The sequence below is a fragment of the Miscanthus floridulus genome, chromosome 1 (genome assembly GCF_019320115.1).
Source record: "Miscanthus floridulus cultivar M001 chromosome 1, ASM1932011v1, whole genome shotgun sequence".
Taxonomy (NCBI): domain Eukaryota; kingdom Viridiplantae; phylum Streptophyta; class Magnoliopsida; order Poales; family Poaceae; genus Miscanthus; species Miscanthus floridulus.
This window is the reverse complement of record NC_089580.1, coordinates 177,354,471-177,361,020: the sequence shown is the minus strand read 5'-3', so window position 1 is coordinate 177,361,020 and position 6,550 is coordinate 177,354,471.

Here is a 6,550-nt window from a genome sequence, read left to right as displayed (position 1 = left end):
CTGGGGCTCAGGGGCTACACCCATGGGTGCGCTCGCGCGCACCCGCCGACAAAACAGAAAAACATCCCCCGTTAACAAACTCAAAAGCACCCCCAGCCGGTTCGGCACGAACCACCGGGGGCTCAGGGGCTACACCCGTAGGTGCGCTCACGTGCACCCACCGGCAAGACAAAAATCCCCTAGACGATTCTGCCCGAATCGCTCGGGGGCTCCTGTCGGGTTCAAAAACCCGGGGTCCCTCGGGGACTGGCTTCCACGCCAGGGCTCAACCCAGGAGGATGGCCTTTTCTTCCTTTAGACCGGCCTAAGAGTCTAAACTCAATAGACCGAAGCACTCGCTTTAGGCCCTGGTCGCGTCCGGCCCATCTTTCTGACCGGAGCACTAGCTTAGGCTCAGGACAACTCCGAACGGCATCTCCGATCAGAGCGCTAGCGTCAGGCCCCGGCTACCTTCACATGGCCTCCACTCGGAAAGCCTAACCCGAGGACCGCCTCCGACTCTGACCCCGTGTCTCCGACTAGGGTTCGTAGAAAACCCTGCCCATCGCTATTCTCCGACTCGCGCACCAGAACTGACTGGAGCCATCCGACCAGGGACGCCCGCTCAGAAAGAACCAGGAGGCGTACGAAGGAAGGCAAGACGGGGCTCGCAAGTCAAACCACGGCACCAGGGACCATACCCTGCAGAACAGTACTTTATAGTCGCCCTGCCACAAACAGTATTGTAGGCGCCCACAATTACCTCTACAGTATTATAGGCGCTGGTCAAAAACACCCGTACGGTAAGACCCCCATATGCCTCTAGGCATCAACAGTATTGTGGGCGCCGGAATTCACCGTACCAGGTGAACATGGTAAAGTCATGCCTCCAGTCGGCGAGACAACCTTTTTTGTAGGTACTGATGTCCTCCAGTCTTAAAGAAAGCAGCTCAACCTCCCACGTGTACCTAACATTCTATAGTGACATCAACAGTATTATGGGCGCCCACCATTATCCTATCCCCATCGGCGTAGGCAACAAGGCTTAGAAACATCCGTACTCACTCTCCCTCTCACTTGTAAAGTCATCCCCTTCTTCTATAAAAGGGGATATGCTCCCTCCAAACACAGACGGTGAACCCAAGTCGACTTCTTTAAGTTCAGGTTCATTAGATCAATAGCTCGCAACCCCTTAAGCACACGCATGGACAATTCGTTTATAGCATAGCTCCTGTCAATCTCGGCCCATCCGACCGAACCGACCAGACACCCCATCTCTCTGTCTCTCATTTGTAACCCCACTATAGACTTCGAGCACCTGGGCTCGGGAATAAAGTCACCGACCGACCCACACTGGACGTAGGGCTCGTTGCCTGAACCAGTATAAATCCCATGTCATTGAGTGCTAGGCCACCTTGAATCACAACGTATAGCAAAACTACAAATATTTACTAGTTGGTCACTTTCTGCACCGATAGTAACTTTGTTTTAGTGATGGAACTACTTCGTTCGGGAAAGCTTATCCCATCCGTTCCTTATTTTTATCTTAGCATAACTTTGTTTTTTATTCTTTTCTTTTTCGCACCTGCTCGTTCGTACCATAGGATGCAACCTTAAGAGCCCGCTGAAAGGTCCTAATATGGCTAGATGGGGTGAATAGCCTATTTAAAAATCTACAAACCAACTAGTGTAATTTGATTAGTATAACAATAGCAAAATACAAACTTGCTCTAGCTCTACAAGAGATGCAAGCCACCTATCCAAGAATTCTAGTTGCTATGATCAGTAAACACACAATTTGCTATGTCACTACTCACTAAGAGCTCTCACACTTACTACACTAAAGAGCTCCACTAGACGAACTTAAACTACAAAGCAAGCTCTCAATTCTAGCTACACTAAAGAGCTTGCTACAACTAGTTTGTAAGAATATAAATGAGTGAGTAGGATAATTATACCGTCGTGTAGAGGAGTGAACCAATCATAAGATGAATACTAAATCAATCACTGGGAGAATACCAAAGGGTAAGAGACAACCAATTTTTCTCTCGAGGTTCACGTGCTTGCCAGCATGCTAGTCCCCGTTGTGTCGACCAACACTTGATGGTTCGGTAGCTAAGAGGTGTTGCACGAACCTCATCCACATAATTGGACACTGCAAGAACCTACCCACAAGTGAGGTAACTCAATGACACAAGCAATCCACTAGAGTTACCTTTCGGTGCTCCACCGAGGAAGGCACAAGACCCCTTACAATCACCATGATCGGAGCCGGAGACAATCACCAACCTCCGCTCGATGATCCTCGCTACTTCAAGCTGTCTAGGTGGCAGCAACCACCAAGAGAAACAAGTGAATCCCACAGCAAAACATGAATACCAAGTGCCTCTAGATGCAATCACTCAAGCAATGCACTTGGATTCTCTTTCAATCTCACAAAGATGATGAATCAATGATGGAGATGAGTGGGAGGCTTTGGCTAAGCTCACAAGGTTGCTATGTCAATGCAAATGGCCAAAAGAGTGAGCTTGAGCCAATCATAGGGCTTAAATAGAAGCCCCCACGAAATAGAGCCGTTGGCTCCTCAGTCCACTAAAAAATAGGGTGACCGGATGCGCCAGTCAGATCGACCGGACGCTGGACTCCAGCGTCTGGTCACGTGATGCATGCCATGTATCCCCTGCTTCAAACACTAACCGCCCGATCTCAATGGTCATTAGTACATTTAAGTTGTGACTAGACTCGTTGCTTTGAAGTGACCGGACGTAGGATCCCAGCGTCCGGTCGTTTCTAGTAAGGTACCAGTCACGACCAGACACGTCTGGTCACCACCGACCGGACACACCCAGCGTCTGGTCACTCACTGTCTCCTCTGTGCACCGCCATGTCAGCATAGGCTCTGAGTGTCCGGTCACCCTTCACGCCAGCGTCTGGTCACAAGACCGAGACAGCATGCTCACTACTGCTACTGACCGGACGCAGGACCTCAGCGTCCGGTCACTACGTGACCAGTGTCCGGTGCATTCTATGAAACCTTGTCTTTTCTGTCTAGGGCGCCGGTGGCACCGTCGGGCTGTCCGCACTCTGCCGGTGAAGTTTCTTACCCTTGCTCAAAAGTGCCAACCACCAGGTGTATCACCTTGTGCACATGTGTGTTAGCATATTTTCATAAATATTTTCAAGGGTGTTAGCACTCTACTAGATCCTAAATGCATATGCAATGAGTTAGAGCATCTAGTGGTACTTTGATAACCGCATTTCGATACGAGTTTCACCCCTCTTAATAGTACGGCTATCAATCCTAAATGTGATCACACTCACTAAGTGTCTCGATCACCAAAACAAAAAATGGCTCCTACCACTTATACCTTTGCCTTGAGCCTTTTATTTTTCTCTTTCTTCTTTTCAAGTCCAAGCACTTGATCATCACCATGGCATCGCCATCATCATGTCATGATCTTTATTTGTTTCACCACTTGGAATATGCTACCTATCTCATAATCACTTTGATAAACTAGGTTAACACTAAGGGTTTCATCAATTCACCAAAACCAAACTGGAGCTTTCACCCGCGAGGCTTAGCTGCTCATAACCATAGGTAGAGGCGGGGTGCGATCGGTCGAAATATTTAAAGCAAAGTTACGTAAGGTAATTTAAAGGAACAGATTACCCTTTCGTTTGGGTAAAAAAAGATATTTACCATATGATAGTAAAAAAGAGCGGTGGTATTGCACCTCATTTACCATATGATAGTAAAAAAAGAGGGGTGGTATTGCACCCCCGTGGAGCCCCCGAGCGACCCGGGCCAAAAGTGTTCGGCTTGGGGCGCTTTATAGGAGCAAACGTTAAGTAAAAATGGTAAGACTAAATTTTTAGAGGAATAAACGACGTAGATGTTCGCTGTTCCAAGTGTTGGTGAGAGCGTCGCCGTTGTCGTTCTTCAGTTGGTAGGCGCCTGATCGGATCACCTCGGTTGCCATATAGGGGCCTTCAGTCGTCCGGATCCTTGCCCGCCACGCCCCCTTTTTTGGCTGCTGCCTCCTTGCCTTTTCCTTCCTTCGGCCCACCGGCCTGTCGTAGAAAGCGCTTGAGGAGCTTGTAGTCCTTGTAGAGGTGCTTGACGGGGTAGGCGTGATTGGTACATGGGCTCTCCATGAGCTCATTGAAGTGGTCAGGCAGGCCCTACTGGGGCTGCTTGCCCATGGGATCAGCCGCGGCAACCAACGCGGGGTTGGCCAGTCGATGCCGATCATTCTTGTTCTTTTTGCCCCTCTGTGTGGAGGGGCATTCGTCCTAGTCCTCGCTCTTGGACTTGCCTTTGTCCCGGACTCCGTTGAAGACCACTCCGATCGTCTCCTCGTTGGAGGCGTGGTTCATGGCGACGTCGAGCAGGTCACGGGTGGTACGAGGCTTCATGAAGCTAAGCTTGTGGATTAGAGACTCGTAGGTTGTCCTGGAGAGGAATGCACTGATCATGTCCGCGTCGACGACATCAGGAAAGGAGTTGCACCACTTTGAGAACCTACGGATGTAATCCCATAGGGACTTGTTGGGCTCCTGCTGGTAGCTCTTGAGGTCCTAGGAGTTCCTAGGGTGAACATACATCCCCTGAAAGTTCCTGACGAAGACCCTCTTGAGGTCCGCCCAGTCGTAGATGCTGTTGCACGGGAGGAATTCGAGCCAAGCTTGAACATGTTCTCCTACGTAAATAGGGAGGTACTGAATGATGAAGTGGTCATTATCCACTCCACCGGCTCGGCAGGCGAGCCGGAAGTCTTCAAGCCATATGCCTGGGTTCGTCTCCCCGGTATATTTGGTGACGTTGGTAGGCGGTCGGAAGCTTTGTGGGAACAATGCTCTTTGGATGTGTCGACCGAAGGCCCGTGGTCCCAGACCATCTGAGCTGGGACTCTAGTCGTTCGGCCAACGACCATGTCTAGGGTGCATTTCACCAATCCCCACGATGGTCGGATCGGGGTCTGTGTCGCCTGCCCTCACTGTCGCTCGATGGACGTCATCATCATGCCAGGCCCGACGCCGATTGCTGATGACACTATGAGCGTCTTGGTTCTGCCTGAGTCGCTCGCGCACAGGGGGTCAGTGTGGAGCGGGCGCTAGGTTAGACCATGGCGCTGCTACGACCTCCTATGTCGTGCTTGGTGGCTGTAGTGGTGAGCGGATGGAGCGATTCGTCTGGTGCGTCCCCACTCCCTTGGCGGGGAGAGAGGCCACGAGTTGGTGTCGCGATACGGAGCTTTCTACCTATTGAATGGCGACGGTCTCCACCAGCGCCCGGAGGTTCTGGTGGACCACCCGTTCTTGGGGGTCGACAGGTTTGGGAATGCCGCGTAGAAGCATCGCCATAGCGGCGATGTTCTGGTCGGCCCGAGCGAACTATGGGGGATCATTCCCTCCATCCATGATGTTGAGCCGGACCTAGCGGACACGCCCCCTGGCGCCGCGCCGGGTTACGCGCATGGGGCGCAGCGTGGTGCGCTGAACGTGCGGGCGTAGCGTGGTGCGTCATGGCGGCTGGTTCTGCCGCCGTTGTCGTAGCTCCTCATCATGCTCTTGTGTGAGCGCGAGGGCCCCCACACGAGGGTCCGGAGGGGTGTGAGTCTGCAAGGACTCCGCTACCACCGGTGGCTATCCCGGAATATCCGCCATAGCACACTCCCAGGACTAACGGTGGTTAGGTGCTATGTCGCCGATGTTGGAGCCGTCACTCTCAACCTTGTCATCTACGAGTTCGTAGAAACAGGTGGGAGCATAGCTCGCCATCCCTATAATTTCAGATATGAGAGGAGGCGGCATCAACATTTTTTGGAGCCCCGAGCATACGCGTCTGCGGGGGACGCGAGGCCATAGGGAACCGGTCGTACGGTGGTTACGGTGTGGACAACACGGTCCCTCTGGATAATCGGTAGAAGATAGTACATAGCGAGTAAATAACAACATGCGCATTACTCACAGCGGGGTTTGAACAGGGAGTTTACTTGGAATGAAGCGTATGCACCTCGTTGTTGAAGTCGTCGTGTGTTCCGGAGCCGATGGAGGGCGCCCCTCCAATGAGCGCCGGAACAAGTGCCTCCTCGTGGAGGTGTAGTACGTCGAGCCGGTCGGCGACAAAGTCTAGGCTTCTGAAGAGAAAGGCTTGGGATGGCTTGAAGACGGATGGAACCCACATCTCAACAGGTGGGAGTGCGGGAAACTCTAGTGAGTCAAAGCGAGTCGTATCGCTTGAGCCCGCCATGGCGAAGATGGCGGAAAAGTGGGCCATCCGATGACCAAAAGTGTGAACGTACAACATCTTCCCCATGGACAGTGCCAACTGTCGGAGCAAAAAGTGACCACCACGTAAATATTTGTAGTTTTGCCGTACGTTATGATCGGATGTGGTCTAGCACTCAATGACACAGGATTTATACTGGTTTAGGCAACGTGCCCTACGTCCAGTTTGAGTCGGTCGATGACTTTATTCCTGAGCCTAGGTGCTCGAATTTTGCTGTGGGGTTACAAATGGAAGGGAGAAAGATGGGGGGTGCAAGCGGTCCGGTCAGACTTTGGACTA